General features: G+C 35.3%; 1 protein-coding gene across 1 annotated transcript in view; it reads left to right on the forward strand.

The window, feature by feature from the left end:
• LOC104407763 (regulating synaptic membrane exocytosis protein 2-like) overlaps positions 1-11335 on the forward strand; it is a gene marked incomplete at its 3' end in the record, with an annotated part of 56263 nt that overhangs the window by 43381 nt on the left and 1547 nt on the right. The window lies entirely within an intron of this gene.

Below are 11335 nucleotides of genomic sequence, written 5' to 3' on the forward strand. Positions count from 1 at the left end.
GATGATGGTAATTCTTTCAAGATTTTATCTGTATTTTAACTGTTTATAACTGTGGCAAGAATTTTCTAACATGGTTATAATTATTCACTTCCTTTTCCCTTCTGCTTCTCTCCCCCAAATTCCTATGTATTTATAAATCAAACTCATAATTCCAACTGAATATTATTGGTACTTTTCATCTTGCTACAGGATCTGCAGCTTTAGGGAAATGACCAGATAGCGGAAAGGTAAAAGTCCTTCAGGTTGTGCTATTAATAGCATATCATGTCATCCATATAAAACAAATAATCTAACCCATTGCTTTGGGAAGTATCACCCTAATAATGAGGATAAATGAGTTTGGTGCCACAGCAAGGCCAAACATAATCAATTAATTTGATTCTTTTTTTTCCTTCTCAGCAAAGTTTCAGTTACATCCAGCATTAATCTAACTTCTGGAAAAAACATCCTGTGAAGTAAAGACGACAAACTATGGCATTGTGTTTATCTTTCTCTCATTCTTATATATGAATCTATTTATTTTGAAACTGTTTTGTGTTAGTTCACCTGGATATGCATTTCAAAATTGCTGTATACCATGAAATGTTCTTTGCCAATTGTAAAGGCCAAATCTGCCCAACTATCCATTTTGATTGTTTTTCTCCTCTAAAATTATGAAAACTTGATCTTCACTTTCTATTCCATCAACTCAAGCATCTTGAATGCTTTTTGTAGTCTCTTGTGAAGTTAGCCTGGCTCCCCAGCCTGATATCCCTTGCTGTCATGCTTAAAAAGTGCTTCAGTGAGCATACATTTAACCTTTCTCGTTGCTTAGCTCAACAATAAAAGTAGAGGTTAACTTAAAAAATACTACCCATCCCAACAGTCTGATAATAACAGTATTGAGAGTGATGAAGGCATCACTAATCTCTAAAAGCTTTCTTGAGTGTCTTCACAAAATGTTTTAAATCATCACTTTCCTTAATTGCTTTCCCTCTGTTCCTTTGACTGTTTTCTTAACTGATTGCTCTCATTCCATTTAAGACTGAGTTATTGAGAGTACTTTATAATTTTTATAATAGACTTGTGTTCTCAAACACAAGTTCTCATACTGAGAACCTGTATGCCTTGGAAAATTCCCTTTCAGTGTTTCTCAGCTATTTGCTAGAGTCTAGTTGGTCTTGAGTAGCCTTGTTTTTATTATCATACCTTTTTAGAAATGCTGTTGTTGATGGAAGAAGTGACTAATGCTAGGTCCAAAATCTTCTAAAATGTAGCCCTGAAATTTAGTTAGAATTTCATCATTTGTATCTTGACTTTGGATACTCCTATTGAAAACTAGCTTCTTGGGTAAGGCAGGTAATGTTGGTGACAGGAACTGTAAAGCCTGAGGTAGTTGGGATGTTTATATACATATGGAATTACAAAGTAAGCATTCATTTCTCCTGTGGAATATAAAATTCTGACATTTTATTTTCTTTTTAAAGTAAGACTAGAGTAATTAAGACTAGCTTCAATGCAGTAGAATGCAGAACACTTCTGAGATCTTGTTTAAATTACAAAACTAGGTTTATTTTCGTTGTTTCACTTAAAAATGCCTTTGATTCTCCCACAACGCCCTTGGAAGAAACATAGTTATTATTTCAGTGAATTTTCTTCATGGCTATTGTGTTTCTAGTAGTTCTGCAAGGACTACTCAACTCTGATTTGCTTTCTGCTAGAAGAGGTTGGTATTTTTCTCTGTATGTTCTATACTGTTGTCATCCTGACTGAATGCTACCTTTCCATATAAATGCTGCTAGGCAACCAGGGTTATCCTTTTTACTTCCAAGTCGTCACTTCCACATGCTTTGTAGAGTAACTAGTCATCTTCCATATGGATTTTTATGAAGATCTAGGCATAAATTTTTGTATTTGGAAAGCTGCATGTTGAACCTTTTTTACAGAAGACTTAATCTAGTGCAGATGATCAGAAACTAAAAGGGGGGAATATCCAGAGCTGGTCTTAGCATTGTAGAAAAGCAAAATCTCCCTGGTAGAAATACCTCATTCAGGGATCTGAACTGGGTGTCTAAGGATGGCTCTGCTATCACCTGATATTTCAAGAAACCAGGTTGTTGTTATGCACATGATGTTGCTACAACATGGTAGTATGGTGGGAAGTTCTTCACAGAGCATCTCTGAAAACCCAGCAGCACTGACATGGTGGACATTCCTACCACCTGTCTGAGCCCTGGAATCTAAACTTTAGGAGGTCTATCTAGGCAGCCATAACTGTTAGATCCTGCACATTTGGGTGCACATTTGGGCTCACATGTGGACTGTGGATTGTGAGCCCAGTACTTAAACTCTTGTGCAGCAAGTTCTTTTAGCTTGATAAACATTGTGAAGTCATGTCCTACCAGTGTATAATATAGGTGCTATAGCTTATTACAGAAATACAAATTATTCTTCTGTAAATTTGTGGTCTGCTTCTATGTTGGATAAATATGGATGCTGCTTTGAAAACATACACATTTAATCCCATCTCACCAGCATATTGATAATGACACTTGAATTGGAAGTTTAAAGTTTTATGTACCATAGCAATTTCCAAATTATTGAATGCACCTATTTCATTTCATTTCATAGCAGTCCAGCCGATGTTCCCTAGCATCAACACAGTTAGCCTGCCAGCGCTGTCTTGGAGAAGTTGCTGTACACAACCCACCATTCATGGATGAGCCACCACTGGTTTAATCCACTGGGTTTAATAATACACCTTTACCTCCCATTACTGAAGAAAATGGACATTTTCACAGCAGATATTTTCTGCTTGCTCTTTTGTGGAGACTTCAAAACAGCTCAGTATGACCTATTTCATGTCTTCCAGACTGAAATATGAACACGGAGATATATTAAAACTGAAGCTCATTGTATGATATCACTTACATTATAATCGTGGATACAAATTTCAGTATAATAAGTTTAAGCCATGATAAAGTAGCATGACATGGGAAAAATACAGACTTAGCAGCAACCTAGATTCATTAGTAAAGTTACAGTTTTAGGACTTCAGCAATCTAGAACAGCCTGCAGAGATGTTATTAGGCAAAACCAATTCTCATATGACTGTCCATGTTGCTGATATTTTCTTGCCATTTGATCATCACTGAAGAAGCTCTCTTTTATATTTAATGGTGATAATGCTCTAGTAATAATGGAGTGTTCTTTGAAAAAAAAAAGTCTCCATCAGAGTTAAAGGTTTCCTTTGAAAAACCAGGATACTTTCAACTGCTGGGATTCCCACAGTGACAGCATTGCCAGGAGCCGAACCATCCCTGTGGTAAGAAATTGAAACACTTCAAAAAGATTAGACTCAAAATTAGATGCAATGATGTATAGATAAAGTGTATTATCATATATTCTCTGTGATGGCTGAGGGAAATATCTTTGGTGTCAGAATGCCTTTTCTAGGAATGTGAAAGCATTATTATTGAGAAAATCTAGGTTGCTGCTTAGTCTGTATTTTTCCCATGTCATGCCGCTTTATCATGGCTTAAACTTATTATAGTGAAATTTGTCTGGGGTATGGTGTTTTATATTAAACATAACTTATTTGTGATGTAGATTGCACAGATAGAAGACGCATTGCTTGTGAAATTGTGGAAAAATGTGTTTATAATAATTTAATGCAAATGAGACTGTCTACATATTTGCTTGCTATTATTTTCATATTCTCACCATATTTTGAGAATGAGTTCTGATTACTGTTGCTAGAAATAATTAGTCCACTGATTTTCATTGTTGTTTTTTTATTACTGGTATGTAAAAAATGTATTTTCAGTTCTGCAGTACGTTCAGCACATCAGGCTGAAGTAGGTGCCACAGCTATTTTAGCCTAACGGTTCAAAATGATGTCAAAATTTGACTTCTTAGAAACTAAAAATAATAGCTATTATGTAATTTCATGTAAGACGTAGAACACAAAGAAGATGCTGGACCTAGTAACACAAAACATGAAATACTGGAACTGCACAATTTTAAAAATAATCTAAATTAAATGCCTTGACCAGCATGTACGTTTGTAGGCAATAGCACTGTAGCAAGGCACTAATCAGCTAAGTACCGTAATCCTCCTTATAGGGTAAATTCTTACTTGACCTCCAGCTATATACAGCACATGATAACAGCATTAAACTATAACACTCCTCTCATGCTCTAAATATCTTCCCATTGGGGCAGCTCTTTGCCTTGAACTGCAGTTGTTTCTAGACATGTTTTTTTCCTAGGTGCCTTATATTTAGTAATTACATTTTGGGGGAAAGAAAAGGATTGTAAAACATATATAAAAAATTTTCTCTCAAAAGTAAGAGACTTTTCATAGGATTTCACTAGAGGATTAAATGAAAGACCTACCCAGAACAGAAATTGATGAATTCTTATGATCCCGAGGCTTCCAACTTGCCAGATGTGCAGTGGCTGATCAAAAGGTAAAGCAGGGAAGAGACATGCTGAATGTGTATATGAAAACAATGTGTAACGCTCAGCATTTTGTGTTCTTTTGGGGGATGAAAAGAAAGATAGATATTTTTTACTTTCAGAAAAAAGAAACCCTCAATGGAAGTACTGAAAAAGTTTATTGTGCTTCAGATCTAGAAGAATAGTATCTTTAACAAAAACTTGTGCTTTCTTTAAGTTAGTACTTTAAATTGTGTTGTTTCTTTGACAAAAATATTTCCTAAAAATTTGGATTTATTTCCATAAAAATAGTATATATGATATCATGTAATTTTCTTGTATTTATATTATTTGAAATCCTTTTTAGTAACAGTTCAGTATTCTATTAACTCGTTCTTAACTTTTAATGTTTCTGTAACCTATTATTCTTTTAGCACACCAGGTTTTAAATGCATTTGAATCCTGCTGTATGGCAGCTGCTAATTGATTCCACCCTTCTGCAGATGATTTCTATGGTGTCAGTATGGAGACAGATAACTTGAATGCACATACTGACCAATTATTCTTGAAAGCAATTTAATCCATTTAGCATTGTTTTTATGATTGGCTTTTTTAGCATGAGATTTTATTGAAAAAGTAGGTGAGATATTTGTTGTTTTTATATTAAGTGGAAATAATTAGAAAAATATTAATTATGAAAATATCCAAAAGTAGAAATAAAGAAAATTCTCAGGATGTTTAACCTCTCAGTAAAAGGTAAACATTCATCAGTGTAGCTGAAAAAGCAGTAAGATTTAAATATAGTTAGTTTATTTCTCTCTTTGCAGTTCTCTAAAATCAAATTAGATGATATAAGGGCTACTGAAAACTCAGTCAAAGGAGGACGAGCCATTTCTAGTGGTAGTCCCATTTTCCTATCCTTGATGTTCTTGATGTAATAAAAAAAGGTAAAATGAACATATTACCTAAATATCTGTAGATTAGCAAAACATACATAAAATCACCAGTTTTGTTAAGAAGTTCCTTGATTTTTCCGTGTAAAAATGCCCCCCCCCCAAATCGAAATTAGCCCATTAAAGCTGCAATGCTGAATTTCTACTGAATTGCTTGTACAGAAAAGATGTGATTCTGAAGTAATTCTATTGTTTTATATGTCTGTGCAGTCATGTCAAGTTCAAAGCAAAGTTGTTATTAGTGGTGAATTTAATTATGTTAATGTTTGGTTACTTCAGATTTCCTTTCATTCTGTTGATACCAGCCTGCAGTCAGTGAATTATATTTTCGGATAAAATCTAATAGAGATCAACATCTGCAGATCACTATCATGCTTCAGTAAATTTTATAATCATCATTATAAACTTAATTCATTATTATTTGGAGATATTTAGCTGGAAGGTATTTTAATGGTTCAAATTATGGCTACTATAAAATTAAATTTATAAGGCATGGCTGAAATGAGAAATGAATGAATGTCTCAGACTTCTTTTAGCTAATTGCTTAGATATCTGAGTGTTAGATGTACTTCAGGGCAGCCAGTTTAAAACTATATTAGTCAATAAATACCTTTTGTTCTTATTAGAGTAGGCTTTTTAAATTAATTACCTTGCAAATTGTGCATTGGTTGCTTATGTTCTTTTTTTTTTGGGGGGGGGGGGAGTGTAAAAAACCAAGGAGAGAGGAATGGACCGATTAGAAATTAACCTAGAATAAAACTAGACAGCATGGAAGAACTGCAAAAAGAGATCTTTGTAGAAACTGGAACTGTTCAGAAGTCAGAAAAATCTATTTTTTTCAATGAGCTGCAGCTATAGCTGCTTTGGAGAGTGTGCAGGATGATTTCTCATGCCCAATGTGACTCAGCAAAAGCAAAAGTTTTAAGCAAAGAATGATAAAAGGACTTAAATCAATACCAGCTAGTCTCTTAAAAGAACTGCCAAAAAAAGGTAAATATTTCACAAATTCTTCAGTATGGCAAAGGAAGTCTATGGAAATGCTTTCATCAGAGTAACTAACAGTGAGTGTAGGACCCTCCCTGAGAAAGGCAGAGAGATCTTAATTTTGCACAGCAAAATTCTGGGTTCATTGCACTCATGGCAGTTTTGGCTGCAGGGTCCGGCATGTGTTCAGCTCATGTTCTTGCAGCCTAAAACCTTTTTTGCAAGGTGTCATGGTGGTGTTTAATCTGCTCCCTGTCGTTTCAAAACAAGTGCCTGACTGACTGCTGAATACAACACATAGAAGTATAAAAGTTTAGAATAATAAAACTATTCTTGTATGATCACTCAGGTCAACAAATGCTCTTTTCCTGACAGGAAACATATACTAAAGGAGAGTCAAAGCCATGCTCGATGTGTTTAGTGAGGTCTCTAACAAGAAGCCATGTCTCTTGCATGGCTTTTGTGACAGTGTTCCAGTGGGAAATGTGAATTTTTGCCTACTCTGAATTATTCTGTCATACTGAAAGGATCACATTTTGAAAACAGTTAAGCAAAATAACTGTACGTGCAGGAGAGATGTTTTCAGTTCTGATTTTCTAGTCAATGTTTTCCTTGCTTATTTATAGGAAACAATGAACAGAATATTAAAGCATTGTCTAGTAATTTTTATTAGGTCTTACAAGTAGCTGACCAATGTTCAGTTTTCAGGTAGTTTATGATGGCTCACAAAACTTCTTATTTATAAAAAATTTCCAAGTAAATGTATATGAATTCAGGTACCCATATGTTTCAACATATCTTTAGAATGAGATTTTCTTGGAACTTTTCTCCAGTTCGAATGTGTCTTCTATTGGCTGAGAACAAGATCAGCAGTCAGAAAAGTCTGAGGTCTAGTTTTGACTGTGATATAAATACTTTACATATTACAATGCTTTTTGAAATGTAATGGAGACTTACCTTTGAAAATTTCCTTTTTCTCAGTACACTTGGGTTAATTTTTTAAAAATCTAAATCAAAGCAAAAGAATGTTTTCTCATCAAGGAAGAATACAAAAGTATGTCAAAAGCTTTCAACTTATTTAGTTCCATTACTGAATTCAGAGCCATCAAAGTGAAATAGCTGCCTTATATTCTTCTACATCATATTTAAGTACTTACTTCCTATTGTAGTGTATGGTAGTTGAACAATTTAACTTTCTGAACAGGAGTTCAGGTTACGGTCAACCTATTTGCCTTTCCATAATACTGGTGATATCGGTAGTGCACTGCAAATAAGTTTCCATCAGTGTAAAGTTGTGTGTTAAAACACCTAATGTCATGCATTGATAAACGACAATTAAAAAAGAGCATCAGTGATAATTAGTAGAAAATAAATTTCAGTTTCTAGATCTGAAAAAGTAATATTCATAGAATGTTCCTGAAGAAGATTTTTGTGCAGGTTCTGTAATTTTCTAACCATAATATTTTATTTTATTGTTGTTTCAAAGAAGCAGTCATCACAACAGCCTGGAGGATTTTTCAGTGGTGTGGTAACCTTTTCAGAAAAGGTGCTAATCCTTCTGACAAGGGATATATAGTGCTTAGTTGAGCTGGCAGCTGGATGGTGTATATCACAGCTGTTGACACACATTTAAAGTTCTCTTAACTTTTAATGTTCCAGGAAAGTCCTGGAAAGGCAGGAGTAGTCATTTGCCATCATGTATCTAGATGGAGGTACAGGAAAAAACGCTTTTATTAAGGTATCTTTCAGGTAGTTAATGATGAGAAATGGATTAGACAAAGGCTCATGAAGGTGATGGAGAATTAGCTTGTGATCTAAAAATAACAGCAGATTTTTAATAGTAGTGACTGGCCATAAGTTTTCGTAAGTACTGTTCCTCCTACCATGATTTAAAATGGTTTAAAATGTATACCATACATTTTACAACTGTGTTTGTACCTGGTATTTTTAAAATGACAAAAAGTAGCTAATGGTAAAGGGGGGCTAATTGTGTTGTAATGACTGGTAAACGGAATGACAGGCTTGAATACTAAGTGGCATGGTGACTGCTGGGCAGGATGCCTCTCTGGCCAGCAAGGTTTCTGGCTGATCAGGTGTACAGTTATTTATTTCTGATGGATAGATTTACAACTTCTGGCGTTTGATCCTAATAGTGAAGTTAGATCCCTCTAGCAGGGATGAAACTAATCAGAAAGGGAGTTTGGTAGTGCCAATTGACATAGGCCAGGAATTAAATTAGTTACTTTAATCTATCAGGCTGCTTTGAAGAAAAAGGTTGCATTTTCAGGAAAGTCCTTATTCTTGTATGTGGCCTTGTAGTTGCCACATGCAGGGCACCTATGTAAAGCTTCCTCATGAAAGGTTGGAAGGCTGGGATAGATTTAGGACTCAGCTGATCTTTACATTATTGTCAGACATAGATGGTAGCCATATATTCATATATTAGCAACAAGATGAAAGAAATGCAATGACTGCTTGAGGTAAATGTAACAGAAAAGGCTAGAAAATGTTTGCGTAAGAGGTATAAAAATGCTGAATTGGCGCATCTTCCTCTCATTAACGTAGTTCATGTTAGAAAAAAAAGGCTGGATTTTTTAGAAATCTTTTGTCAGTTCCTCAGATGATATCTTTTCCTGATAGAAGTACATTTACCTCAGCAAAAAGTCTACAGTAAGTGTTTTTACTCATACAGAAATTCCATCCTTTTTATCCCCTCAGCCTCTCCCCCCATGACTTTGTGGCAGCAATGTTTCCAAAACTGATTTGTCCACTACTTTTTGCATCTATATGAGGACACTGTGACGTGGAATCATATAAATATACACACACATGTATGCGTGTGAGTGTGTGTATATATATATATATGTATAAGCTCCTACATGTAGGTAAAACAATTCTTACCATTCTGTTGTTTATATTACTATAGATACATGCATGCAGATGTTCAATCCTGAAGAATGTATACACTCAATCTGTTCCAAGGTATGCATGAGATTTGTCAACTAGATTCTGTACGGTCTGTGTGTTACACAGTTCATGAAAGAGTTGATCCTATAAACCATACTCACTACAATGTTTTGATGTCTTGGAGGATCAAATCTATGCAGAAATTTTTGGCTGTGAAAACATCTTGATCCATATGTAATACACACTGAGTATACACAGTGTATTAACTGTGGAGTATGTGTATATTCCATGTGCACAAGTCTCAATCTTGCAGTGAGATCCATGGATGAATGCAGTATCTGTTGAGTGCCATTTATTTCAATTGGATTTGCATAGAGATAAAAGATTTTGCCTATAGGGACGGAATTGGTGAGGGGAAATTAACCACATTTTTGTTATAGGTGTGGCATAAATTTTCAGCGATGTGAGTAATTTGCTGTTGGAACAATGTAGTTTGGGATGTGGCATATTTTTGATCAGCTGATGTATCTAAATGAAAAGTATTAATCTTTAAAGAAAGTTTCTACATCTAATCTCTGTTATCTTAATGAAAACATCTATGTCTTTTCAGACTGTCTGGGTTCCAGTAGTTCGTTGTCCTAATTGTCTGTTCCTGGCCATTTTGGTTTTAGATTTATGAAACTCTGTTCATATCACATTAAAGTGATTCAACTTATAGGCCCTAATAGCAGAATCCATAGAGTTTTTGTTAAACTTACAGAGGTCATGACTTGTGCTGGTACTAACATGACACTTTAATAAGACAGACAGGACATTTTAGCTGCACCATAAGCAAATAGGCATCCCAGTGATGCTTTTATTACTTGTCATGCTTCACAGGAAGAGTTTCATTTTTGCGAGATTGAATTAGTTTTCTATTTGCAATTCCACTGTAAGACTAAAGTACTTTAATATTTATAAGGCAAGACTGGGTCCAAATCTTTCAAGCACAGTTTTATGACCCTGTACAGTACCTAAAATAGGATGTCAATTTGCCAGTCACTCCCTGAGCACACTCTGCTCAGGCAGCGGTGGTTTTCCCTTGCTGAGCAGACACTGCATTTCCTTTCTGGCTGTGAGAAAAGTGTTCTTCTCACCCACTAGCTAGGCAGAGCCCTTTCTACTTTCCTGGGCACCAAGGAGAGCCTGTTTTTCCTTCTTTCTTTACTAAGTTGAAGCCTTTCCCTTCCTTATCTCTTCTAGGACCACTGTGGCAACAATAGGGCTGCATCTTTGCTTTCCTTTTTCCTATCCTACCCAACACCAGGCAGGACCTTCTGGTTTTTGCCTGTAAGGCTGCCCTTCAGGATCATTGGTTGTCTGTGAGGGTAGAAAACATTTGCAAAGGGATCCTAGTTTTAAAGATAGAACTAAATATAAGAGGAAAGGGCTGATAACACAAAAATAGGTTCACATACATATTTTCATTACTTAAAGCTTGAGCTGATCTGTCTTACCCAGAGAAGGCCTAACTTCCTGTCTCTTTTATTCACATCTGGGGTCTTCACTCCAGTTTCCTGCAGGCAACTCCCTCAGATTCCTCTCAGGTGAAAAACTGAGTATGAATCTGGACGTAGCATTTTAAATGTTCATTACCCTGTTAAGATTGATAAAGGCAGGATCTGATGCTCATTTCTTTTTTCACTATGAATCACTACTCTCTATTTAACTGATCCCTTCTAACCAAGTAGGAAATAATGTTCTATCAAAAAAAACCCAGAACATACAATATTTGTAATATATTCCAGGCACATCCTCTATTAAAATATTGCATATAATAAAATCACATGCTTTAGTCAATCATTTGTCAATGTCAGGGAAAAATATCTGCTGATAATTCTCTTTTCACCTTTTTTCTGAAACCTCAGGAGTCGTTTATGGGTAGATTTCATCTATGACAAAGAGTCAATGCTTAATGTGGTACAGGAACTCCATTCTGGTATCTGGTTGGTGCATCTTGCTCAAATGTTTGGACTAATACTGTTGCCATCCCTAAAGGCATGGAAAGGATTTTTTTTTTTTTTTTTTTTGTG

Source organism: Nestor notabilis, unplaced genomic scaffold (assembly GCF_000696875.1).
Source record: "Nestor notabilis isolate BGI_N333 unplaced genomic scaffold, ASM69687v1 scaffold2636, whole genome shotgun sequence".
NCBI classification, from domain to species: domain Eukaryota; kingdom Metazoa; phylum Chordata; class Aves; order Psittaciformes; family Psittacidae; genus Nestor; species Nestor notabilis.